General features: G+C 48.6%; 3 non-coding genes across 3 annotated transcripts; all 3 read right to left on the bottom strand.

Moving 5' to 3' along the window:
• Positions 1 to 11,677: 11,677 nt before the first annotated feature.
• Positions 11,678 to 11,749, bottom strand: Trnaw-cca (transfer RNA tryptophan (anticodon CCA)). The gene has a single exon. It is a non-coding gene; the product is annotated as a tRNA-Trp (tRNA).
• A 7,624-nt stretch (positions 11,750 to 19,373) lies between these two features.
• Positions 19,374 to 19,445, bottom strand: Trnaw-cca (transfer RNA tryptophan (anticodon CCA)). The gene has a single exon. It is a non-coding gene; the product is annotated as a tRNA-Trp (tRNA).
• A 347-nt stretch (positions 19,446 to 19,792) lies between these two features.
• On the bottom strand, positions 19,793 to 19,864 carry Trnac-aca (transfer RNA cysteine (anticodon ACA)). The gene has a single exon. It is a non-coding gene; the product is annotated as a tRNA-Cys (tRNA).
• Positions 19,865 to 27,507: the final 7,643 nt, after the last annotated feature.

The raw sequence follows: 27,507 nt of genomic DNA, 5'->3' as shown, positions 1-27,507 counted from the left end.
TTCTAAACAAGTTTGTTCTACTACTCCTTTCCCAATTGGACCCCCAAACAAAAACAGCAAATACGCGATGTAGCTTCTGGACATTCAAGCGTGAACAATGCAGTACTTGCATAACAAACGAAATCTTTGCAACAAAAAAGAGATTACAAGTTGTGGCTTTCCCAAACACTGACAAACCAGTTGCTTTCAGTTTTTCCCCCTCTCCCTCATTGCCTGCACCTGCCCGCGCCAATAAGGCCCAAATTTTAAAACCTTCCTTACCTTACCCCATTTCCTCACCTTACTGAAGGAGCCCTTCATGCTCCCTTACAGTGAGGCGACCTTGCAGCTCCGATCCGCATTTTTAAAGCCTCCCTCAACCTCCCTTACCAAAGGGCGCCCTTACCTCCGTCAAGGAAGCCATTCGTGCACATGGGTGCGAGGGTAAGCGCAATTTGTTCTTAAAATGTGCCTTTATTAGCCGCGATAGGCATTCAATTTGTCGTGTTTTACATTTATACGGGCATATATATTTAATGTTTGCTTATTGCGCAGTTCTTTAAACAAGTTGTACCGGTCGGTTACTACAGTTTCTGGTAAGTCAAATCTAGTCTGGCAACAGTCTCACGTTTATTTTTGTCAACATCGCATTTAGCATCGAAACGTGCGAGCCAACGTTTTGTGCTAGCGTAGGGCCAGTATAGCCATGCCCGGGAAAGTGGATTACACTGAAGGAAAAAAAAAGAACATCTCCAAGAACTGGCGCTAAAATACAAAAACTTTGTGGTGTGCAAGAAGAGCAACGCCGGGTCGCTGCGAGCGAAACCTAAAGTGTGGAAGCGGCTTTGCGACGAATACAACAGCATGCCCAACATTCGCCCGCGGAATGTAAAACTTCGCGTCATTAGCGTTTCCTCTTCGTTGCGTTTGGCAGCCGCACGCACTTTGGGGAACAGGCGCAAGCACACCGCCTGCGTAACTTCCCAGAACACATTGCTGACCGTGGGCTGCGAAACGTTGACGAGGTCGCGACCACCGTCAACCGTCAAAAAAGAAGATCCACATGCGAGAAAGTAGGTGTTAGTGCGATGAAAAATTGTGCTAGGGATCGTTATCAGCGCTTATTTAAAAACTGCGATCAGATATCTGCCGCGATGCTACCACTGCTAACACTACGCTGACCGGCCGCGGAGGTCGCTGGTCCGACCTGTCAATCATCGCGGCCCGCGGTGCGCCGAGCGGCCGAAAGATGGCGCTACCTGTGCGGAAGCACCGAAACAGGCTACGGCAGAAGTCTTGGTCACCGATTGCTCATGCGGCAATTATAGCTGAAATAAACTTTCACATGCGAGAAAGGGGATGATAGTGTGGTGAAAAGTTGCGTTAGGGATTGTCATTTGCAGTTGCACAGATAGCGGCGATCATATCCGCCCCGATGCTAAGCCTAAAGTTCCCAACACCCGAGCCGAGCCGAGCAACGCAAGCCGGTTGTGGGCTGTAGGGGACTGGCCGCGCGCGAGCGCGTTGCGTTTGGGTTCCCCTAACGTCTTGGGGAACTGCCTAATAACTTGAGCAACGTCAGTAGTGGGGCTCCCCTTCTGTCCGAGTTCTCGCGCAGGCAGAGTTCCTCCAGCACTTTCATCACTGCTGCCTTGGAGAAACGGTAGCGGAATGAAAACTCGTCGTCGCTGTACAGCTCCAGCGGGTTGAGGCGGTATCGCGGCTTCCTCATCGTGAGCGATGGATATCTGTACACGTCGCCGCACATGAAGTCGTCCACCCGCAGGCAAAACCGTGCAAAGTCCGCCCAGCTGTCGTACGAAGCAATAAACTCGGACGCCACAGCCGCCGCGTTCCTCCCGCAGCACCGCCGCACGGAGCTCCCAGCGTTCCGCGCGGTCTAACGAGGCGTGTGCCGAGTGCTGCGGAGAAGTGTGCGTCCAGTTGAAAGAGCGGGGTAAGGTTGCATCAAGGTAGCCTGCGAGCGACCTTGCAGTAAGGAGACATCAAGGGAGAGTTTCGTAAGGACGCCTCAGTAGGGAACGTTCCGAAATTGAAGGCCTCCTTGCGAGTTCTAAGGCGACCTAGTAAGGTAAGGAAGGTTTTAAAATTTGGGCCTAAGGCTCACTGTCGCGATAATATTCTAAGGGGGCTCCCAAGTACTTTACCGGGGTGGTGACCCAGTTAACATTAGCATAAAAAGCAGGAGTGGACATCCATTCACAGTGCCAAAACCCCAGGCACTTTCCCCAGTTCACGACACTGCCTGCGACCTCACCAAACCGCTTCACTGTTTCCACAGCGGACACCAGGCTTTCTTTATTCGAACACACGACAGCAATATCATCCGCATAGGCGAGCAGTTTAACCTCGGACTCTTGCAGTTTGAAACCTCGAATTGTACCATTCCCGATGATACTCAAGTACAGCGCCTCAATATACACACAAAACAATAAGGGGCTGAGGGGGCATCCCTGGCGAACAGATCGTTTCACGTCGATGACCGCTCCCAAGTTCTTGTTAACTATCAATCGTGTCCTGCAATTCCTGTAAGCCAGAGCCACTCCCTCTCTTATAACCGAACCAACATTAATATACCCTAAAATACAGAACAAAATCTCGTGAGAAACACAGTCAAAGGCTTTCTCCAAATCGAGCTGGAGAATCGCCACAACCGTGTGCATTGTATCGCAACATTCAAGAATGCACCTAGCCTTATGTATGTTTGTAAAGATGTTGCGGCCCCTGATACCGCATGTCTGATGCGGTCCAACAATTCGTTGGATTACTGTTTGTAGCCTTTTACCAAGAACTTTCATAAAAATTTTATAGTCCACATTTGTTAGAGAGATTGGCCTGTATGCCTTAACATTCCTTAGTTTTCCCGTATCGTCTGTTTTCGGTATTAATACCGTATGCGAAGTAGAATACGATGGCGGAAGCGTTTTAATTTCGTAAGCTTCATTGTACAAGCCGGCAAGAACAGGAGATAACAAATGTTTAAACTGTTTATAGAAAGCCGCCACCAGTCCGTCGGGACCCGGTGACTTGCCCGGATGGAAGTTGTCGATGGCACATTTGACTTCATCTGCCGAAATGGGTTGTTCTAGCCATTTTTTTTCGTCATCTTCCAAACGAGGCAACACATCGATAAAATCACGCTTGAATTTTTCTACGTCTACCTCCCTGAAAGCGAACAGTGCTTGATAAAATTCAAAGAACGCTCCCTCCACTTCATTTTTTTCTGAAGTTACTTGACCTTTCCTTTCTATCTCGTTAATCTGATTCCGACGGGCTTGAGTCTTTTCGATTCCTAACACCCGTTTTGTGGGCATCTCACCGGAAGCCCAATGTTCCGCTCTCGCGCGCACAAGCGCTCCGCGATAGCGATCCTGATCAATTACCTCAAGCTTGCGCTTTATCTGCCTTATGTCTTCTTTAAACATGCCTGGGTTTTTGCTCTCCAGTGCTATCAACTTTTGAAGGTTTGCACGCAGCCCGTTTTCTTTCATTTTTAAAGCAAAGCTTTCTACCTCTACCCCCAAAGGGTTCTTTTGCGACCGTTGGTGCCACCAGAAAACTCCAGCGAACAAATAAAAGAATTTACCGGAACCGCCGGGAATCGAACCTGGAACTAATAGACTAACAAACCGAGAGCCCGTTGTCTTACCGATTCAGCTACGAGCCCACGTGAACACGGGACGACATATCGTGTACTCACCAAGCACATCTACGGGTTTACCCCCTGCCATCTCGCTGAATGCCACGCGAAAGCGTCACACAACCACTCACGCCCGTCTAGCGACCCTGTGCGCACCTTGCTCATGTGCTAATAGTTACAAAAATAAAGGAAGCTCACACCAATCCATGGCATCTCACTTTTAGTACGCCAATGTGGTAAAGCCTGCGGCCTCCAGTGTTCACGTAAAAAATCACAGCTCCTTGTCGTCCGCCCTTACGCCAAATCAAGAAATACATTAAAATACTCCTTGATTGTCAGGCCATCTCTCCAAGCCCCAGTATCAAGATCCTGGGCCTACGTCTCCAGACTAACACCAAGAGTCACGTCTCCTTGCAGCGCATGAAAAACAGCATTAATCTAATCATACACATGATCAGGCGAGTTGCCACCAAGAAGCGAGGCCTAAAAGAATCCGGTACCTTTCGATTAATTGAAGCGTAAGTTCTCTCGAGAGTTACTTACGACAAACCCCTATCTTTTTCTTGACGAGGTAGACATAGAGATGCTTTATATAATGATTAGAAAGGCGGTTGAGCAGGCCACTGGTCTTCTCATGAGTGCGTCCACACTGAGGCTGCTTAGCACGGGCTCCACAACACGGTGGAAGAGCTGATAGAAGGCGATCTTTCTAACCAGAAGGTCCGACTCAGAACTGCGGTGGGTAACCGCATGCTTCACCAGATTGGCTGGGCAGCCCAGAATGTCACTCCGCTTGACGTACTCCCAGACTCTTGGCGACTAAAACTAAAGATGCTCCCTTTGCTTAGAAATATGAACCCCTCACATGACGAGGGTCAACGAAAAGCACGGGCTCAAGCGCTAAACACCACCCTCGGTGGGGCTCATGCAGTTATCTACACAGACTTCTCCTAACATCGAGGGCAGCAACACGCCATCATCGTGGCTACCTCCAGAGCCAACCTCCTTGCGTGTACCTCGCTTAGGACCCAACAAATGACGGCAGCAGAAGAGGCAGCCATCACCTTGGCTCTCACTCAACCAGGGGTTCGGAGGGTAGTCACCGATTCCCAACAAGCCTACTGGAATTACCAGTCGGGTTGGGTGTCCTGACCTGCACTGTGCGTGCTAAAAAACCACTCCCCAAACGGTTCCATTCAGCTCGTCTGGACACCGCCTCACGCTTCAATGGAGGGCAACAAATACGCCCACCCAACAAGCCTGCGCTTTTACCTCCCGTGCTATGGAGCTGCACGAGGACAGTCGCCCGCTTGTTACGTCCAGGGAGATAATCCAGCATTATCGACTTCTGAGACAGACCGTACCTTCACCTTACCCTGACCTTTCCACAGAACAACAAACTACCCTACGGCTCATACAATCCGGGCTCCTTCCCACAGCCTACGTGTCTTCACGTAATGCATCCGAATCGCTACGACGCTGAATGTAAATTTTTCTCAGAAGTAGGAATACTCCGCCCCGTAATCGGGGTGTGCGACTTTAGCAGTGAGCACCCTCCTCTCTTTCCGTCATCTACCCAACAAGAGCAATGGGAGATGCTGCTGTCCAGGCCCTCTCTACCTACCCAGCTTCAGCGGGTGGACAGAACACAGGCTGCTCGGACTGCATATGGGCCCCACAGAAGAAGGAACCACTCCCCAAGGCTGCACTCTGGGCCGTTCAGAAATCTGAACAGAAGTAGTTCTTCCTCCTCCTTCTCAGCCGCAAGTCTCGTCGCCTCCGTCCGCGGCGCAGAGACGGAGAATAAGGGCTTGTGTTCGGGCTAGTTGGTGTTCCATAACTACTTCTTAAGCGCCAAAAAATACAGATACATAGAATGAGACAGGGTCACGCGCTATCCCGTGTCCCTGTCTCATTCTATGTCCCTATACTTTTTGGCGCTTAAGAAGTAGTTAGAGATGGAGAAGTCAGATCGTCTAACACCGGGTTGGAGCTTACTTTGATTTTACAAAAAAAAAGTTTCCACCCTTGCTACACCAATACAACTCAACCAAACACCGTTCATGCATCATGCATTGATTTAACCTTACCAAGAATATCTCTTTGAAGTAATAAATGGTGTGGTTAAGTGCATTTCACTTCTCTCTGGTTTTACTATTTGTAGAGCGATGTGAGTGATTTTAAGTGACGTCGCATGAGTAATCGTTATAGGTGCCGTTTACAGCTTTGCTTTCCAACCACATTCACGGGGTGGATTGGCGCGATTTTTTTCTTCGAATTTAATACTGCTAGATCTTTCGATAGCTTTTATTTTACAGCCTTGTTTGCCTAATTCCCACCTTTCCTCGATTCGACTGTTATGCCCTTCAGCTATTTCCGTAATTTTTTCAGTAACAAAGTACATGAACAAATCGTCTTGTAACAGTTTCTCGTTCAATTTCCACAGCTCCCCGGAAAAAGGAGCTTTGTGTTGCTCTTTCCCAATTCTACATTTAACTATACAGTGGTCTGAAAACGAAATAGGCTGTACGGTATAGCTGTGACACTTATGGACTAAATCCAGTGAAATATACACCCTATCCAGTCGTCCGTGGCTGCACCCCTGAAAATGAGTGAACCGCACATCTCTCGTACCCTCCAGGCATTCCCCGACATCCACCAAGTCGAATTCACTTACGATATCGCACAACACACTGGTGCTAGCATCTCTGTAGGCGCTCTTACTTGTTTTATCGTGGGACGACAGGACACAGTTGAAGTCTCCCATAACCATAAGCAGCCTTTCGGTGTTAGTGTGCTGCTTGAGACCTTCGAAAAATCCCACTCTAGCATCTAGCGCATTCGGCGCAAACACACATATAATTCTAAACCCGATAGAATTGAAACGACAGTCGCACACCACGAGGTGCCCTGAATGACATGAAGCCACCGCCTGGATTTCCAGGCCAGGTAGCTTCCTTACAAACAAGACACAACCCGCGGACGTTCCTACCGCGTGGCTTACACAAGCGTAGTAACGCGACGTGAAACGGCGCACCATCCCCTCGGTCTCCACCTGGCCTTTAACCTTCGTCTCTTGAACTGCGAGCACGTCGACGTCCTGTTCTAACAAGAGGCGGTAAACCTGGCTTTGCTTTCGTCTAGCAGCCATACCACGGACGTTTAAGGTTGCAACATTCAGGGAGCCTTCCATTATCGTTTTGTTGAATGTTAGAGACCGCGGGCATGGTGCTTACCTTTTCGCGTCAGCGCCTTGCTAGACGCTTCCATCCGGCGCCTTGGACGCGGGGGGAGGCTGCTGTGTTGACGGCTTTGGTGGGCGTGCCCGTCCGTTCTCGACGTTAGGTCGCGGCTTGAAGGAAGGCCGCCATCCCGGGTTAGTGTTAAGCGGGGGCTCCTCGCTGCTGGCCGTGGTCCCTTTTTCCTCTCCTTCGTCCGACTTGTCCAGGCCGCGCTTGGTGGTGCTCCCGGTGCTTGCCGGCTCGCCAACATCCATCGACTTCTCACCGCTTGGTTCGGGATCGACGTGGCTGGGCTGGCGGTTATTTTCGCCTTCCACTTGGACCGCAGTATCAATCGCAGGGGGTTCCTTCAGGGTCTTCGGCTCGTTGCCGTCGAGAGGAGGTGGAACTCTTGGGGACGCCTCCGCAGTCTGTAGGTTCCCTGTGCCTTGTGCCGCTGCTTCCGACTCGGCAACGTCCATCAAGTGCTCTGCGAAGTCTTCACCGCTCGCGGGTGCCGTAACATTGGCGTACGTGCGGACACATTGCGCATCCGCATGCCCGAAACGGCGACACCGGGAGCAGCGGGGCACCTTGCACTCACGGCGTACGTGACCAGTCCACTTACAGCGCAAACACTGCATAGGTCTGCCTCGTGCTACCAAGAGGGCCAACTCCCCGCCGACCCGAATTTGGTGCGGCAAATCCTCCACCGTCACACCGGCTTTCAGCTTCAGCGTTACCGTTCGCGTCGTACACCCCTTGTCAAGGACTCCCTGGACTCGCCATCGTTCTTTCGTTATCTCGGTAACTTTTCCAAACGGGGCGAGCGCCGTTCGGATGTCCTCGTCGTCAACACCGTGCAGCAGCCAGTGAAGCTTGAGCCTCACCTGCTGGTCTTGCTGGTCGATGACAAGACAACGGCGTCCCTTCACTTCCTGCTCACCGGCCGCGAGCATTTTCTTTGTAGCCTCCGCGTTCTTGAAGGTCACGGCCCACACGTGGTTAATTTGGTACGCCCCCAACGCGATCACGTCGGAGGGCGTACCAACACGGGCGAGCATGTCCCGGAAATCCTCGACACGGAACGGCCTGGCTTTCACGTCGCCGTGGAGAAACACCATATTACACACAACCCGTCCTGTCGGCAGTTGAGGCAAAATGACTTGGTACTCGTTATCTTCTTTCGTTTCCATCCTGTTGCCGCGGCCAGGCTGGGCCGCTATTGCCGCTCCGCCGGAGCTCATGCAAGGTAAATATAACTGGTAGCGAAGCTTCCATAGAAGCCCATACGTTCAGAAAATGGCGGCTGTTAAGATGCTCATGGGGCTTAGCGCCATCTGTGTGAGGAGGGAACACTTCCGGCGGAACAAAAAATAAACAGGATGTGACGCAAGATCCGGTCAGAAAGTGACGTCATTTTGGTGGCATTAGCGGGAAAATTTTACTTCAAAATAGTCTTAGCAGGACTGTGATCGCTGAGGGCTCATGTCATTGCCATCTGACGCAAGTTGGCGAGCCCTTGGCGTGCGTGCTTCAAGTCAACGCCAGCTTATACTCGGGACTAGAGAAACGCACTTTAGCGTACTGTCGTATGATTCGCCTCGGTGTTTATAAAAGCATCTTGCATCTTCTCTGAACCTTTATTCTATATTCATGCCTTCTACTGCTGTATAAAAGCAATCAGTTGTTTATTTTGATTGCAGCGGGTGGCAAACGTACACCCCCCCCCCCCCGTCGACCAGAATTTCTTTTCTGCCTTGGGATACAGAGCCCAAAATGACACTTGGCCACTCTCCCCGGCCCCTCTTTAATATAAAAAACGTGCCCTCTCCTTACCCCGATACCAATTTCTACCAACGCCACTGCTAAGTTTAATTGCGTCGCACATACGCAGGTAGGCGTGCGTGCCTGAAGTATAGATCAAGGTTATATAATGCTTGCTCAGTTTGTGTTCTTCTGTTCTAAGGGAAGAAATAACGCAAAGTCATGCTATAATCAAGACATTTGAATTTTATTCCAGGATGAACATAAAACAAATTTACCACACTGCACAAATGAGCACGTATACAATAAGTACAAAATGTTCGTGGGCACTACAAGCATTATGATTTTCCTTACGCGCCGAAAAATTTACTTTACCCGTAACTCATAGCATTATGAGCAATGAAAGCGTAAACAGCAGAACTACTTGGAAACAAGAGAAAAGAACTAGGCACTGCATCTTGACGTAGAAAACCGGGCCGCAGGAATGCCGATTCATGAAAGTGCAGCGAGCACACTGCAGCTGTCCCGGCGTCTTATCAAGTAGACAAGGGTTTCTACAGAAGTTCACTCAGCATTCACGCCTGCAATTTACTGGTTGCATTATTAGGCAAGTGTCGCAACAGATAAGTAAAAAGAGGAAAAATGGATCAATGCAAACGAAAGCGACGGCAGTATGTAAAAGCACATAGCAGGAAAGATCTGGCAACAGCGCAGCACGGAGCAGCACAACACAGTATTGCGATGGAAATAATGCTTGCGCATACAAGTGCGGGAAGCAACGAGCACTACAAGCGTTGTAAGGCAATAGAGAAGACACTGAGATAGACAATTAAAGCGATTCGTTTAAATTCGAGTGGTACTACGCCGAGAAGTCCTAGAGTAATTGACACAACTTGCTCTCAGCCAGCCTGAGGTGAAATCAAGAGATAACTGTGACATAACAAAGCTTTAGACCCATTTTTTTCGAAGCACCACCACGTTCCCTTACACAACCCCCGTGCACATATTAACAGTACAATAGTTTAGCTTTACCTGTAGAAATGAGAGGAAAATGATGCAGTAAAACGCCAGGTGTACGGGAGTTGCTGTTGCAACTTGTACAGCACATCGTTTCCGTAGGTACCGAGGAAAGCGCTCCGCTCCAACCATTGGCAGCATCGTCCCGTAGTTCACCGTGCCTGCCGGGCACGGTACTACACGTGTTCACCGACGATACAACGCACCTCGCAACTCCACGCACAGAAAAAATTAAGTGCACACCAAATTAACAAGGAAAAACCAATGCAAATACGCACCACCAAAACACGCGAGGGGCGTTTCCTAGCAGACGAACTTTAGGAGCGCCTTTCCGATCACTACAAGGGCTGCATCACAAAGCAATGACATGTGCCATTCTTCAGAGGGCGCTACAAAAAAGGTTTTTGAGAATGAACGGCATTTTCGTAAATTATTTATACACTGTGCCTAAATAAATGTGATTAAGAAATAAATATAGTTCGTAAAATATAATTGTTGTTTTATTGTTGAACAAAACTTGGTTTTTGCTACTAGTGTTTGTTCCCTCCTCACCTAGTCGCGCTTCAATCGCCACTCCCATAAGCCCCCATGCTGATGTCGCTGGCAATAGGTTCTGAACCCCTTTTTGCCCGAACCTTCGCTACCATTTATATTTCCCTTGGCTCATGATTCTGCGTCCGCACGCTTCGGTGGCCGGAATTGGAATGTTTTGCGCCACCAGGCCGCACAGCGACGGTGCTATACAATAACGATACAATACCTGCATTTAAAGGAACGAAAGCATGATGGTGTCTAAAACCTTGGAATTCCGTGACACAGCCTCTTCCCCAAGAGCGTTCGTTTCGAGAGCATGGTGTTCGTGAGCGAGTGTTGCAATTGCAGTACAACGGTACCAGGAAGACTTGCGCTGTGTGAGTTTAGTATACGTTTCGTGCACCAACGCCATGCTCTTGAAACTTGGCATGGTGGTAGACTGTGATAAGTTGGGATATTGTTTTGCATCCTAAAAGATGGCGCGTGAAAATCCATCCGGAGAAACCTAATTATCGCAAGTAGAAATAATAAGAAAAAAATTCCCGCGCCTTCCCGCGAGGGGAACACGAGTAAATGCAGAGCATTGGGGGTCGTTAACGCCGCGTGAAGTCGCGTTAGGGTGGCTAGTTGGGTCGTAGTTGCGTTGGTGTTGGTTTGGGGTAGAGAGAGGAGAGTAAAGTCGCGTTAGGGTGGAGCGAGCGTCAACCAAGGAAGGAAGGAGCAACGCAGTGACTGAAGCACGAGCGACCGCTAGCCGCTTTATATTTGCAGCGCGCGCAGTAGAGGGAGAGCAGTACTGGGGGGAGAGCGCGCATGCGCAAGCAGCGCGCGCCTTTCCACGCCCCACCGCGCTGCTATCACGCACCTGTTACGCGGAGACCTCGACGGAGCGAACGGGCTGACTACGACGCATGCGCGCGCCAGCTGCTGTTGAGAGAGAGGAGGGAAGGAGGAGAGGCGCACCTGCTGCGGACGCGGAGCTGTGGACGCCGTCCGACGCAGGAAGAGGCGAGGCTAAGAAATGCTCTGCATTTAAAAAAGAATTGGGTATTTTCTTCACCCGGGTGTGATTCGAGCATACAACCTTCTGATCTGAAGTCAGACACGCTACCGGTGCGCCACCGGGCCGCACAGCGACGGTGCTATACAATAACGGTACAATACCTGCATTTTTTAACACCGAAAGCATGACGGTGTCCAAAATCGTGAAATTCTGTGACACAGCCTCTGTCCCAAGATCGTTTGTTTCGAGAGCATGGTGTTCGTGAGCGAGCGTTGCGATTGCAGTACAACGGTCCCCGGAAGACGTGCGCTGTGTGAGTGTAATAGTATACGTTTCGTGCACCAGCGCCATGCTCTTGAAACTTGGCATGATGGTAGACGGTGATAAGTAGGGAAATTGTTTTGCATCCTAAAAGAAGGCGCATGAAAATCCACCCGGAGAAACATGAATATCGCAAGTAGAAACAATAAGTAAAAAAAGAATCAGGTATATTCTTGACCCGGGTGTGATTCGAACACACAACCTTCTGATCTGGAGTCAGACGCGCTACCGTTGCGCCACTGGGCCGCACAGCGACGGTTATAAGCGACCCCAAATCTTCCACCGCCGGCGGCGGCGGCGGCGTCCGCAGTCCTCCTCTCTATATAAAAAAAAAACAGCATCCGGCGCCAGGTTTCGATCCGAGGACTTTGCGGCCTCAGCGCGACGCTCTACCGACTAAGCCACGGACGCGACGCTGATATCAGTGTTAGTAACGCGCCTTATATCTTTAACGCATTCAAACTACGTCGTCAGCGGCGTGCGTTGGCGACTCAGCGGCGTTATAGCGGCTTGATAACTGCGTGGTGTACACGTGATACTACAAACCCGATGGAAGAGATGGAAGAGAAGGCGGCGAGGCGGTGGGCTGCGGGGGCCGAGCGCAAGCGCCGCAAGCGGGCCGACAACCGTGCATTCGCACTTTCACATTCTCCCCCTCGGGGAAATGCGGGGGAATTTTTTTTTATGGTTATTGCCTTTTTACATGTGAACCAAAACCCGCGCGCAGTACTCTCAATTGATAAAAAACGTCAGTCTGACTTAGACTGACGCTGGTCCTTCAATACTCTCAATTTCAACAGCTCTTCGAAAACAGGTATCCACTCAGGGTCAACCTCTTGCACTTTATACATTTCTACAAAAAGATGTACCGACTCTATGAAAGATTCCGGTATTCTCACATCAACGTCACTGTACCTTACCGCCAATCTGTTCCGCCATATGCTGTGCAGTCCTAACAGCATGACGGTGTCATACGGAATTCCATCCTCTATTTTTACAGAGAGGAACCTTATACCCTTGGGATCCAGCGGAAATTCTTTTTTGATTGTTCTTTGCAAAATGTCCCAAAAGAATACAGCCCCCCAACAGTCTAAACATGGTGTACTGGTCTAGTGAAGTCTTCCTTGCATGTCACACCATGCAAGACTATATCGCATTATAACCTCGAAACCTCCTCTCAGATAGCCGAAAGTATCCATTTTCAGACTACGGGAAAATCGTTTTTTACAACTGAGCTGTTAAGCCGCTTTTCGCCGCGGTCGCGATGGATGACCGAAAACTCCCTGCGACCTCAGTGCTTCAAAAAAATACTATATCCACTGCAGAAACTCTGGCCCTGTTATTTGTTTTTCTTGGAGAGCTTTTCAGTTTGATCATATGCAAATGTCGTTCCAAATCGCGCGCCATCAGCCGCAAAAGGTTCGCACAACATCCGACAGATGGCGACGAGTGTACTGGCCAGTAGGAAGACGCATTGAAACATCCCCCTCGCGAGGGGCACGATCAAATGCAGAGCATTTCCGGGGGCGCACGACTTTAAGTAGTTTGCGTTACGTTAATGTTGTCGCACTTGTGGCAACTGCTGACGAGAGAGCGCTCGTCAGCAGTAATTTGAATGAGTCAACGATATAAGGCGCGTTCATAGCCTTGCATTCTGTGTCGGCTTTGTGACGCAGTGGTTAGAGTACCTTGTGCATTGCGTTCCGCCCGCAGGGTCGAGGGATCGAAACCTGGCGCCGGATAGTATTTCTTTTTTTTATATAGTAGGGAGGGGTGCGGTGCGGACTACGGACGCCAACGCGGGTGACATCGTGAGTTACTGAAATGCTCTGTATTTAAAAAACGTGTGCGATCGTCCCCGGTTTTTTACATACAAAACAGTCTGTTCCCCATGGTACAAACAATTGTTTCTGCTCCACTTGCACACGGGTACACTTTACCTCAAGTGTACCCGTGTGCATTTTGAAAAAGAAGTTTTTAACCCCAGATGGAACAAGCATATTTTTTACCCTTTTCAGAACGTTCCGCTCGATCGCCAGGGTGTACATGCTTCGGTACAATGGTATAGGCAGCACTATGTCTACAATATCTTTGTACAGCCTTTTCCTTGTGACTGTACTAAGGCGTTGCGCTGCTGAGCACGAGGTCGCGGGATCGATTCCCGGCCGCGGCGGCCGCTTTTCTGATGGAGGCGAAAAGCAAAAACGCCCGTGTGTACGAGATTTCGGCGCACGTTAAAGAACCCCTGGTGGTCAAAATTAATCCGGAGCCCTCCACTACGGCGCGCCTCATCGCCTGCGTTGCGTCGGCGCGTTAAACCCCACAATCAATCAATCAATCAATCAATCCTTGTGACTGTACTCAAATAATCCAAAGAGAAACGTGCGGTGAGGAAACGAAAAGACAAGACCACTTCTTTGAAATATCCCTTCACCCCATCGCTCAAATATTCGGTGGTCACGACATACTCTGACAGCACACTTCCAAGCCTCAATTGACAGACCGTTCGAAGAAAAGGGTCTGTGACATCTCTAAGAAAGAAAAACCTATTAATCAGTTGCCTTAAAAACAGATGAGTTAACCCGAGACCGCCTTCTCGGACCGGCCGAAAAAGATTTGTTCTGCTTGTTGTTTCCCATGTTGAACCCCACACGAACACGGCAAACACCCGGTGAATCTTCTGCACGTTTACTCTTGAACAATGCAACACTTGAAGCACATACCAAAGCTTGCTGGCAAGAAATAGATTGCAAACAGTAACACGCGCGAACACAGACAGTCCCCACCCTTTCCACTTGTCAGCCTTATCGAATACGGCTCGCTGTCCTGATAGTACAACAGCGGCACTCCGAGGTGTTTAACAGGGCTAGTTACCCCCTGCATGTTCTCGAATATGCCTGGAGTTGCAGGCCAGTTGCCATGCCAAAACCCTAAAGATTTACCCCAGTTTACTGAACTGCCGCTGGCTTCACAAAAACGTTTGACCACTTGTACAACCTCAAACACTCTCATAATTTGTACAAAAAACAGCAACATCATCCGCGTAAGCCAGCCTATTCTAACTTCAGCCGCATGGAGTAGGAAACCTTGATTGTTCTCACTCTTAATCACACTTAAACAAAAAGACGCAATAAATATACAGAACAAAAGCGGGCTTAAGGGACATCCCTGCCTCACAGATCGTTCCACTTGTATTCGCTTACCGACATGCTTGTTTATAGTCAGGCTTGTCGTACACCTATTGTACGCCATGCGTACTCCTTCCAGAATCACAGATCCTACATTAATATACTCTAAAATGAGGAACAGGAGGTCATGTGGCACACGATCAAATGCTTTTTTCTAAATCCAACTAGATCATGGCAACGCCCCCTCCTGTGACATCGCAACACTCTAGGACACATCGTGCCTTGTGTGTGTTAGAAAATATAGTCCTTCCCTTTATTCCACATGTTTGGTGGGGCCCTACTTATTCTCTCATTACTGTCTGCATCCTTCTTGCTAGTATTTTCATGAAAATTTTGTAATCTACGTTTGCTAAGCATATGGGACGGTAAACCTGTTTAAGTTTGGTGATGTCTTCAGTTTTGGGGATAAGTACGGTGTGTGAATTTAGAAATGACGGAGGAAGGATCCTAAGCTCTAGAGCCTCATTGAGAACGTTTGCTAACAAAGGTGAACATTCAGTCTTAAATTTCTTATAAAACGCTGCCGTCAAGCCATCCCGCCCCGGCGACTTACCAGGGTTTAAGTCTTCTATAGCCATTTCTACGTCGTTAACTGTTATGGGCTGTTCTAAAAATTCTTTACTGTCTGCTTCTAACACTGGCATCAAGGGAAGAAACTCCTTGAATTTTTCTACGTTAACCGTGCTTTGAGCGAAAAGGGCGCTGTAGTACTCGTAAAAGGCATGCTCGATATCTTCAGTTTCTGTAACGTACGTATCTTTGTATTGTACCTCCTTTATATAATTGCGGCGAGCTTGGCTTCTTTCTGTTCCTAACGCTCGCTTCGTTGGCTGTTCTCCCGCGATAATGTGTTCAGCTCTTGATCTTACGAGCGCCCCACGATATCGCTCGGTGCCGATCACTACTAGTTTTTTTCTTTATCGCGCAGATGTCATCCTTAAAGGCTCCTGGCTGCGTACATTCAAGCTGTACGAGCGCCTGCAGATTGTTGCGCAAAATTCTTTCGTCCTTGTCCTTCTCATGCTTCAGCAATGTAGCTCGTTCTAGCGCTTTCATTTTTATGTTTTGCTTGAGCAGCTCCCATTTGACCCCATATCTTTCTTTTTTGTTTTCTTCCTTCAATGCACTCTGGGCGTATTTTACAAAGACGTCATCGCTTAGTACGTTCGAGTTTAATTTCCATTGTTCCCATCTGAATTCTTTCGGTTGCGTTTTCTTGCTCCCGATGGAAAAGGCGACCAAACAATGGTCACTGAATGGGACCGGACGCACGTGATAATTTCTGCATTCTGGTACAATTTCCAATGATACGTACGCTCGATCAGGCCTGGAGTGACTGTATCCTTGAAAATGAGTAAACTCAACTCCTCCTCCACTTACAGTTTCTCCTACGTCGTCACATTCATTTACAATAGACAGTAACGTTTCTGTGCTTGCGTCTATGAACGGTGTAGCACTTGTCTTGTCGTGTGATGCACAAACACAATTGTAATCACCTAACATGACGACACTTCGTTCACTGTTGCAGTGAGGTGCCACAGTGTCGAAGAAATCTTTCCTATCCCGCACCTTTGTTGGAGCGTACAAGCACAAGACACGCCACTTACACTCAGACACCGCAAAATCACACACAACTAGGCGCCCGTCCGTGCTAGAAGTCATATGCTCAATATTTAGGCCCATGATTTGTCTGATAAACAGTACGCACCCGGCCGACGTGCCAACCGCGTGAGAAACACATGCATGATACTTAGACTGGAAACAGCGTACCATAGCCTCTCTCTGATCCTCGTCTTTTACTTTTGTCTCTTGAACTGCTAATATATCCAAGTTCTCCTCAAGCGCCAGCCAATACACTTGCATCTGCCTTCTTCGGGAACTTAGTCCCCGTACATTAAGCGTAGCGACACGCATGGGCCTATTGAGGTAAAACATGAAATAGCAGTGTCAGACGGAAGGCGTAGGGTTACCTTTGTTGGCACGTCTTGCAGGGTATTCCGTTTCAAACTCAAATCAGGCCTTGGGTGTGCTGCCACTCGTAAGAGGTGACGCAGGCAACTCGTTGACGACACGATTTTTTTTCCCAACGTACTTCCACTGCTGTTCAAGTTGCCGTAGACGTCGCGCTTTGGGCGCATCATCGACGCACTCCCTTCCGCATTCCGCCGACCCTTCCTGCAGGTTCATCTTCACCACACTGGACCCTCTTACAGTTGCCTCGTCGTCTTTTAAATGCATAGCATTTTAGTAACTCACAATGTCACGCGGCGTTGGCGTGCCTTGTCGTAGTCCGCAGGCGCGCCTTGTCGTAGTCCGCAGCCAGGCCACTACACTATAAAAGAAATAACATTTTCCGGCGCCCGGTTTCGAACCCATGACGCCGCGGGCGGAACGCAAGGTGGCCGGCGCACTACCGACCGAGCTACGAAACCGACACAGATTTCGATGCACCGAAACCGCCTTATATCCTTCACTCTGGTTTGTTTCGAAAGCGCCACAAGTTGTCCCGCGCCTCCGAAAGATGGCGACACGGGTCCCGCGATCGAGAGACACGACTTGCCGGCGCACCCCCTCGGAAATGCTGTGCATTTGATCGTGCCCCTCGCGAGGGGGATGTCTTTTTTATATAGTTGGTAGGGGTGCGGTGCGGACTACGGATGTCAACGCGGGTGACATTGTGAGTTACTGAAATGCTCTGCATTTAAAATTTGGTCGCCATTGCGCCCTGCGAAAGCGGATGTCCGGCAAAGCTGTCGTAAACCACTACAAATGGTAATGGAGAAATGTATGAAATGATTCTTATCGTCTCGGTGGGCTTGTTGGTTGCGCTCGGCGAGTGTCACTAGCTAAAAGTACAGAGTATTGACATTGTTTTCTGCCATTGTTCCGTCCCGCAACCCTGATCATTAGTCAGTTCGCATTAGGTGACTTGTTTACACTGCCGTGAGTTACAGTTTGTTGTTTTAATGCTCTGCATCTTCCAGAAAAACCCTGGCATGTTGTTTGAAAATGGAGCTTCACACCACATACTGTGCAGAGAAAGTAGAGCTACTCACTCACTTTTTCCTGTCGCTGGAATTGCGACGCAGTTGTCAGCGGGCCCTTTGCGAGCTCTCGGCATTGAGGCAAGATTGAAAGCACGCGGCGGCCGCATTCCCTGGTAGAAATGGAAGTGGCGCGAACATAAACGAATTTCCGTGTTTTCCCGAGGCCCGCGACGGTTCGAAACTGTCAGAGGAGATAAAAATTGACAGCAAGCGCAAAAGTAGAAGCGGGCTTTCAAATTTTTGAAGTCACTCTCGGTGGCCACAGCCGGCGAAGCCGCGAGGGCAGTCTCCGATGTGGAGGGGTTGGCTTCCGGAACCATCACCTCCTTCGTTAGTTCTTCACCTAAACCCTCTTGTGTAGAGTTGCCTTCGGACGGTTTCTCTGCAAAGTCGCTCACCACGTCTTTCACAGCGTTCCCGTCCTCTTCCGGAGTCGCTGCCGCCTCCGCCTCCTCTTCGTCCATCAGGAGCTCGTCCCGGTCTGCGTCAGCATCCCGGCCGACCGCTCGCGCGTACGTTCGCGTGCAGTCAGCCTGCTCATGCCCGAAGGCATGGCACTCGGTGGATTTGGGCACCCTGCATTCACGTCTGATGTGGGCTGCAGTGCGACACCGCAGACAGACCGGGGCCCTACCTGGAACCGCTACAAGAGCTTTCCCCTTTCCAAGCGGCACCTGGTGCGGTAGACATTCCGGGGTGACGCCCTCCCGAAGCACAAGTCGGAGCACACGAGTAGTAAAGTCCGCAGTTTCAAAATCAGCTGCTCTCCATCGAGCGCTCGCCACATCCTTCACTTCGCCGTACACAGCGAAGGCCCGGCGAATCGCTTTGTTTGACACGTTGAAGGAAACCCAATGAAGCTTCACCCGTAGCTCTTGCTTGTTTGGGTCGATGACCAAACACGTACGCCCCTTCACGTCCAGCCTCCCGGCTTCCAGCAGCTTCTTCTTCGCGTCGTCACTCCGAAAGTTGACCAGCCAAACGTGCGACATCTGATAAGCACCGATGCCGCCCACTTCCTGTATGACACCGAAATCTTTCAGCGGTTGGCGAAAATCGTCAATCCGGTACGGTCGACAGGTATAATCGCAGTATAAAACGACTGCGCGACCCATAGCTTCTCCTGTTGGCAGCGGGGCAAAACAATCCTTTAATCCTTGGGTACAGCGAAAGACAGAACACCAAGGCCGGCATCGGCCGCTATCGCTGCTCCTTCGGAGCCAACCATTCTGCGACCGCTCCTGACGGAAACCGAAAACAGAATGGCCCAACAGCGACGTTTTTATACAATAACGATACAATACCTGCATTTTATAGGAACGAAAGCATGATGGTGTCCAAAATCTTGGAATTCCGTGACACAGCCTCTGCCCCGAGAGCGTTTGTTTCGAGGGCATGGTGTTCGTGAGCGAGTGTTGCAATTGCAGTACAACGGTCCCCGGAAGACGTGCGCTGTGTGAGTGTAGTATGCGTTTCATGCACCAACGCCATGCTCTTGAAACTTGGCATGATGGTAGACTGTGATAAGTGGGGAAATATTTTTGCATCCTTAAAGATGGTGCGTGAAAATCCACTCGGAGAAACCTGAATATCGCAAGTAGAAATAATAAGGAAAAAAAGAATCGGGTATATGCTTGACCCGGGTGTGATTCGAGCACACAACCTTCTGATCTGGAGTCAGACGCGCTACCGTTGCGCCACCGGGCCGCCCAGCGACGGTGCTATACAATAACGATACAATACCTGCACTTTATAGGAACGAAAGCATGATGGTGTCCAAAATCTTGGAATTCCGTGACACAGCCTCTGCTCCAAGAGCGTTCGTTTCGAGAGCATGGTGTTCGTGAGTGAGTGTTGTAATTGCTGTACAACGGTCCCCGGAAGGCGTGTGAGTGTGATATACGTTTTGTTCACCAACGACATCCTCTTGGAGCTTGGCATGATGGTAGACTGTCATAAAAAGTGGGGAAATTGTTTTGCATCCTAAAAGTTGGCGGAGAAACCTGAATACCGCAAGTAGAAATAATAAGGAAAAAAATAAACGGGTATATCCTTTACCCGGGTGTGATTCGAACACACAACCTTCTGATCTGTAGTCAGACGCGCTACCGTTGCGCCAACAAGCTGTTTTTTTGTATTGCCTGCTTGTGACTTGATACAATCGACAGACACAACGCTTGGTGGATGGATGTGAGACAGCAGCCTCTCTTTTGCTGCGTCAAGAACTAAATTTTTTTAAATGATGCGAGGCTATCTAATGTTGTGATCCACTCAGGTGGGTCTACTTGCGCTCGGTAAACTTCCCTGATGTACGTTATACATTCAATAAAGTATTCCCTGACGGGTCTAGCATTGGCATCAGCATGCCTGACCGCCATACGAACTCTCCACAAACTATGTAGAGATAGGAGCATGATCATGTCATAGGGCACTCCCCCTTCATTTTCCGTTGAAAGGTACCTAATGTTCTAATGAGAAAGTGGCAGGTCCTTTTTCAAAGTCCTCTGCAGAATGTCCCAATGAAATACTGCGTCCCATCAATCCAGGAAGATGTGTTCAACTGTTTCTATTTTTTTCTACAAACGACAGTTTACGGACCCGTAGACAAATAACCCCTTTTCTTCCAACCAAGGATTCACAGGAAGAGTGCCACTATGCAACTGGAAAAAGAACGTTTTGCAGAGTGCTCTAACTGGCATTTTCTTAATTCTTTGAAGAACATCTTTGACTTTTCCAGTTAGGTACAGCGACCGGTATATTGGCACGGGCAAGCATACATCAATAAGATCTTTGTATAGACGTTTCCGCGTGAGAACACTCAGGTATTTTGTCGAAAATCGCACTTTGAGGAGTTTGACGGCACGCACAACTTCACTCAAAAACCCTCTCACAGACACTGGTCTTGCATCACTAGTTGACACAACAAACTCAGGGAGAGTGTGCGATAGCCTTGTCTGAATAACATGGCGCAAAAAAGGATCGCTTTCATCACGAAAGAAAATGAACCGTGCGACCACTTGTCGCAGAAATAGATGTACAAGGCCCAAACCCCCTGCCTTCGCTGAACGAAAAAGGTTCGTGCGACTCGTTCTTTCCGAAGTTGACCGCCACAAAAACACCTGAACTTCTGAACAAAAACTTCTGAACTATAGTTCTTGACATACAGAGGGCTTGTAGAACATACATTACCTTCGCAACAAGAAACACGTTACATACGGTCGAGCGTGCAAACATAGACAAGTCCCGTCCACCCCACTTGAGCGTTTTCTCTCGTGTAGCCTCAATTTTCTCCTTCCAGTACTCGTCTGGGTCTCTGTAGCACTCGAGTGGCTTGCCTAAATACTTAACTGGACACACACTCCACTGGACCTTTGGAAATGTGGACGGCGTGGTTTCCCAATCCCCATGCCAGAAACCTGAACATTTTTTCCAATTAATTTTGCTCCCAGTCACTTCGCAAAACAAGGAGGCTTCTATTACAGTCTTCTTCACGCTATCTGTGTCCTCGCAAAACACGGCAATGTCATCCGCGTACGACAGTACTTTCACTTCACTTGACTGAAGCCTGATCCCGTGTACAGCACTATTTTCCAGTATTTTCAAACAAAAGGGTTCGAGATAAATTGCAAATAGCAACGGACTCAAAGGGCACCCTTGCCGTACCGATGACAGGACGGGGAAGCTCTGACTCACGTTTTTGTTTATCACTAGGTTTGCTGTGCACTGCTTGTATGCCATCGTCACGCCTTCTAAAATGACGGACCCTAGGTACACATGGCGCAAAATGCTGAACAACACTTCGGGCCCCACCCTATCGAAAGCCTTTTCGAGGTCAATTTGTAACATTGCCACTTTACCACCTAGCGCATCAATCATCTCTAATATACTTCGCGCCACATGAATGTTTGTGTAAATTGTCCTTCCTTCAATCCCACATGTTTGGTGCGGTCCCACTAATTCTTTAATGACTAATTGTAACCTGTTTGCCAGAATTTTCATTAAGATCTTGTAATCGACATTGGTAAGGCTAATCGGTCGGTAACACTCGACTTGCAGCAGCTTCTCTGGATCGTCGCTTTTGGAAATTAAGACGATGTGACTTCTTTGAAAGGACGACGGCATTTTTTTACACTCGTACGCTCTCGTGAACACCGCGTGCAATATCACCGCTAAATCTTTCGTGAACGTTTTGTAAAAAGCGGCGCTGATGCCGTCCGGCCCTGGTGACTTGCCCTTTCCCAGTTCATCGATTGCCATTTCTATTTCGCTAACACTTATCGGTTCCTCCAGTCTCGCCTTGACCTCTTCATCTAACTTTGGCATAAGAGACAAAAATTTACTTTCATAGTCTCCTTTAAACCAACTTTGATGACTAAAAAGACCTCGATAGTGCTGAACAAATTCGCGTTCTATCGGGTCGCTGTCTTCAGTAACTTCATTTCCGCATCGTATCCTAGTGATTTCGTTGCGTTTCGCATACCTTTTTTCCTCCCCTAACGCTCGCTTCGTCGGTGTCTCATTTGACCATAACCGTTCCGCGCGTGCGCGTATCATTGTTTCAACGCAGCGGTGTGGGCACGTCAGGCAGTGACAGGTGGCGCGCTGTTTAGAATATTGCTGCTGGAACTGCTGTTATCAAGAGAAGAGGGAGAGGCGCGCCTTGGCATTTGGGGTGCTGTGAGTGGTCGAGAGCCGCCTCGCTTCATCCTAGTTGTCTGCTACTCATTCCCACGTGTGGATGCGCCGCCGATTCGGACCATCCGATGACGTTGTGTTGACGTCACATATCCGTCCGCCTCCGCGAACCTCCTCGTCCGTCGTGGGAATGCCGCTTAGCACAACGGTGGCGTCGGGATGACGAATAGGGCAAAGAGGCTGAGACTAGCACCACTAGATAAGGTGTCAGGGTACCGCTACTGAAGCACGCAAGACCGCAACGGCGGCAATTCTGGTGTTTATCAGTGTTGCGAGATTGCCGCTTCTACGCCCTCGCCACTAACTTCGACAGGGGGCCCTATTCTCGACTGCACAAATTGCCGGCAATTCAGGCAATTTTCCGGAAGTCTTTTCTGATTGGCTTTCAATTTTGGTCACGTGCTTCCGGTTGACAAAGCGGTTGTGTGTGCTTTCGTCATTTTGACGTTTCATGTCGTGTACGGACACCAGTTCTAAAGTTTGCCTTATTTCTCATTACTAAAGGCGCATAATTCTTGGCCGCAAATGAAAAACCAGACTAAATGCAGCGGACATGACAACGTAAGCCTGTCTTTGCTATTCAACAACAATACTGCTTGTAATACACACCCCCTCTGTGATTGGCTGAGAAGGCGTGACGTAATTTAAACAGTTGGCGGGAACGATTACGTCATGCATTGGCAACTTCAGTCTGCGTAAAAGTGACGTAATGTTACGTAACAGCTTGAAAATGGCGGTTGTTTTTGTCGCAAAATACAAGCAAAATAGGGCAAAAAATTGCCCCGGCATCCGGCGCCGCGAAATGTGCGGCAATTTGCAGCAGGGGCAGTTTCGCATGCGCGCTGTTTAAAGCATGTTTCCTACCGAAACAAATTATAGTTTCAACTGCTTCCAAGTCAGCGATCATGGAACATACAACTAACATGCAGTATTTTGCTTTTATGTTTGGCAATAAAATAAAAATGATTTGTTTTTTTTGGCGTAACCGCAACATAAGAGAGCAGTACAAACCTCTCCATGACAAAGAGATCCCAATGCATGGCATTTGTCCATACTTGTCCTAGTAAGCTGTTGGGTCACATGATCGAACTCAAGAGAAAAATAACAATGAAAAGTGGCTATTTAGTTCATTACAGCGCTGATTGCAGTCGAGCTTGACGAATGAGTGAATCGGCGACATCGGTGCACTCCGCGGTTATCAGGCGTAGCGCTTCGCTGCTCTTATGTGTCATAGAAGCGATGGTCGCGGCCGTCTTTTTCTGTGATCGCGCCATAAACTTGTAACATAGCAGCAGACGATGGCGTGGCGGCGGCGGCGGCAGAAAAGGTGATAACGCAACAAAGCTTGCATTGAAGCAGAGAGCCCAGCTATGTTAATAAAAGCGATTGAAAGAAATAAATAGGTACGGTAAAAAAATTGTGTGATGTTCTTTAGCTCGACATCCGCCTTTCGCTCGCTTTTGGATCAACGTTACTCGATCGCCTTGTGGTGTTGGCGCCAAATTTCACCTCCAGAAATGTTTTTTTTCTTGTCAGCCCCAGCTACCGTCTTAATTTTTATAGTACATACCAAGTGTTTTTATATCTTTCTTGCACAATATTTGATACCTTGGTAGCGATCTTTATGAGTGACTCGTCAAATTACACTGCATGTCGTCATAGCTATAGGTGCAGCACGTCACTGATTGCTTACGTCGTGCTTACGCAAAAAAACATGGGCAAAATGCCGGCAATTTGTGCAGTCGGGAATAGGGCCCAGGGTCGTTTGTTAACAACACTGCCGAAGATTCAGCAAAACGCATCTTCGAACACACTTCTGCTGCTGAAATGCTGCTACACGCGTTATCTTTGATTGGCGTTCGGAGCGGTGTCAGTCGCGCGGAGCCGCAGTGCAGCGAGTACAAGCTAAGTCTACCAGAGTTGGCCGACTAAAGCGCATTAGAAACAAAATGGCGGCGCCCGTGAAGCACCGCAGTATAAAATAATATCACGTGATGCGAGCTGACCAATGTTTATGGTGGCGGCACGGAACAATATGAGAAATGAGGGCCGATTCTCTGTACACTTATCTAGTGACACTAGCTGCGACGAACAGGAGACGTCACAGCAGAGTGGAGCGCACCTTACCCGCGAAAGGTGTACGGTAAATGGCGGCGATAAAATTCGCGGGTGGGCGTCGTCGCCTGGCAGAAGTACCAAAGAGCGTCATGCTTTTGCAACACCTGCTCAACGCCCAGCTCCCATAAAACGTTTAGTTTAGTGAAGTGCCGCCGTTTTTGGAACAAAAAATAACGGGAGGTTCTCCGCACCGCTGGTTACGGCGCAGATATGCGCTGTAACTGCATTCATCATTTGCGTTGGCGCTACTCGTTACAGTTTCTCTGGGAACTTTTTCTTAGCATTCACACAAAACTCCGTGCCCCTGTTCATTACTGTTTTGAGCTTACTGCAGCAAGTATATCCTACGTCAGTTCGTATGATCCCCAAGCGATTTCACCATTTTACCATTACAGCGATCTCAATTGGTAATAAGAGGAACAGTGATTATTTTCCGCATGCTACCTTCAATGAATTTTTATTGCACCAATTTGTACTTAGCAATATGAATACCGCCACGTGTAGGGGGATTATGCTGCAGTATGTCAGCGGTGACTATGCGGGATTATTTCTCCTCCTCGACGCCCTCAACGCAGGGATGCTGTCGTGGCCCGTGACCCGCAAGCAGCGCCGCAGCCGCACGGCCTTCACGCAGCAGCAGCTGGCCGCACTGGAGCGCAGCTTCTCGCAGACCCCGTACCCGGATGTCGTTACCCGCGAGAGTCTCGCACTGAGGACCAATTTGCCCGAGGCACGAGTACAGGTGCGTCTACTGTTTCCTCTCATTGCGTATATTCACCCAGGAGGAAGGAGGAGGAATGAAAAGAAGTGAGTTTGGCACCGAGCTTGGCTTGCTACTCCACATGAACATAAGAGGGGTGAAAATGCGCGAAGCAAGCGAAGACAGAAAAACTCATACAAACACAAACAAATGCGAATAAGCACACAGAAACTGACAGACGCAGGACAACACACGTAGCACACGCAGAGCAGTAAAATAAATGAAACGTTCGCAGGGTGTCGTTCAGGCCGGACTAACGGAGAAATGAAACCAAGGTCCTTGTACTCTTTTTGCCGCGGCAGTTTAGTGCCAGGTTTTCAAAAGTAGCTAAGGCGAAGGGCTTGGTTTTGATAATCTTGCTATTTTCCTGGCTATAACCTGGATAAACAGTGGTGGAGCGCCTTGGAAGTTTATTTTATTCTCAAAAGTCGACGAATTTTGATGTATTTCAGATGAAAACGACAAAGAACGGCAATTTTCAGCGAAAAAAAAAGAAAGGTCTTGTAGTCTTTCTCAGTAATAGGCATGTCTGCACAATTATGCCACTATAACAACTGTTTTATCTATGACACGGTGCGTTTTTAGTCAATGAAATGACGAGTGCGATGAAGTTAGACTAACATGCGACCGGAATCTCAGCGTCGCCTGGCACGTTAAAGGGGTCACTCCTTAAACCGAAGCTTTCTATGCCTCACTGACGGCGTCCGATGTCGCACCAGAACACACTGCAGGAAAGCCAACTTTACACAATGGCTTTCACAAAGCGATGATGATGATAATCGGAGGCACATCAAGCGTCTCAAGCAAAAAACGCTCCCAGTGGTTGGAGCCTAACGTGGTTTGCTCGCGTTATGAAGCCGCCATCTATTTCATTCCGCAACGGTCGTAGCAGTTTGGATTGTGTACTTTGACTTTGACTAAGGTTGCATGGGAAAAAGCTTCGCAGTTTAACCATTATTTTTTTAAAATGAGGCTTGGATTTCCAATGATCAGGAACAAATAACACTACGTATTCATGTCTAGAAGCTCGCTAACGGTAGCTCTGGCGTCCTGAGTGGCACCATGTTTCCGCTTTTAGCGAGTGAATGGGCGTTTCATCACACTCTTCTTCAATCTGAAGAAGAGCGCGTCCTTCAGAAAGAGCATTACGTCCTGGTCTTTCTGAATGACGAAGACCACTGGGCCAGAAATGATTTGAACAGTTTATGGGGCCACGAATAAAACATAAGGGTTTAGTTCCTTCAAAGGGTCGCATCGTCCGAATAACAGTGACGCCAATGTTAACACCAGCCTCAAGCAATTACGCTGCATAATAAGGAATACAGCCACATTTCCGTAGTATGTGTGGATCAAAAAGAGTGGTTTGTGGCATTGACCACAACCGAGCAAAGCTAACGCAAATAAATTGGGTGATCTACTGGTTCCTGTTGTTTCATTTGATCACGCCGGTCAAATTCTGGCATGGTGTTGCAACATGCATTACTCTGTTTTGGGACGTCCCCGATGACGTCCGTGATTGTATTGCGTTGGGGGAAAGTTTAAAGTATGCCAATATTTGGGATGTAATTTCGTAAAAACTACTTCAACGGGGCTGAAATTGATTTTAAGCTAAATATTAAACGCTAGTTATTCAAAGGAATCCGAGGACGAATGTGGTCTTCATGGACCTTTTAAATCATATAAACCACAGGAAGTACGATATCTACAGCAAAATCATTTTCTAGTGTAGCAGGAATGCGATACACCACCATGGTATAGAATTTCTGGTTGCGCAGGAAATGTACTCTATAAATTGAACACATCTTTCTATCGTGACCAGTGCATATTTGTTGTCAATACAAGTTTACCACAGTTGGTTATAATGAATGTTGACAGTAATAATAAATGGCGGTTAAATGTTGGTTGTAATGAACGATAAACGCTGGCACGATAGGTAGGGCATAGAGCATACTAAAATGGCCAGTATTGCAGGAAAGGGCAACATTTTTGCAGTGTACTATTCCGGACAAACAACGAGGGTTCCCACGGAGCGTAATGCACATTAGCAGTATAATACAAACTGTGAGTTGGGATTTCCCCGCGTCAATTTATAACTCTCTGGCATACTGTACATGAATTTTAAGCTCAAGGTTTTTTGCCAGTTCCGCCTGTGTGCGTAAATTAACAATTTGGAAGCGTCACCGAAACTTCTCATCG

The sequence above is a fragment of the Haemaphysalis longicornis genome, unplaced genomic scaffold (genome assembly GCF_048455015.1).
Source record: "Haemaphysalis longicornis isolate Haplotype H1 unplaced genomic scaffold, Haemaphysalis longicornis Haplotype H1 scaffold_1, whole genome shotgun sequence".
NCBI classification, from domain to species: domain Eukaryota; kingdom Metazoa; phylum Arthropoda; class Arachnida; order Ixodida; family Ixodidae; genus Haemaphysalis; species Haemaphysalis longicornis.
Note: the sequence above shows the minus strand (reverse complement) of the source record. Positions and strands in the feature narration are given on the sequence as shown.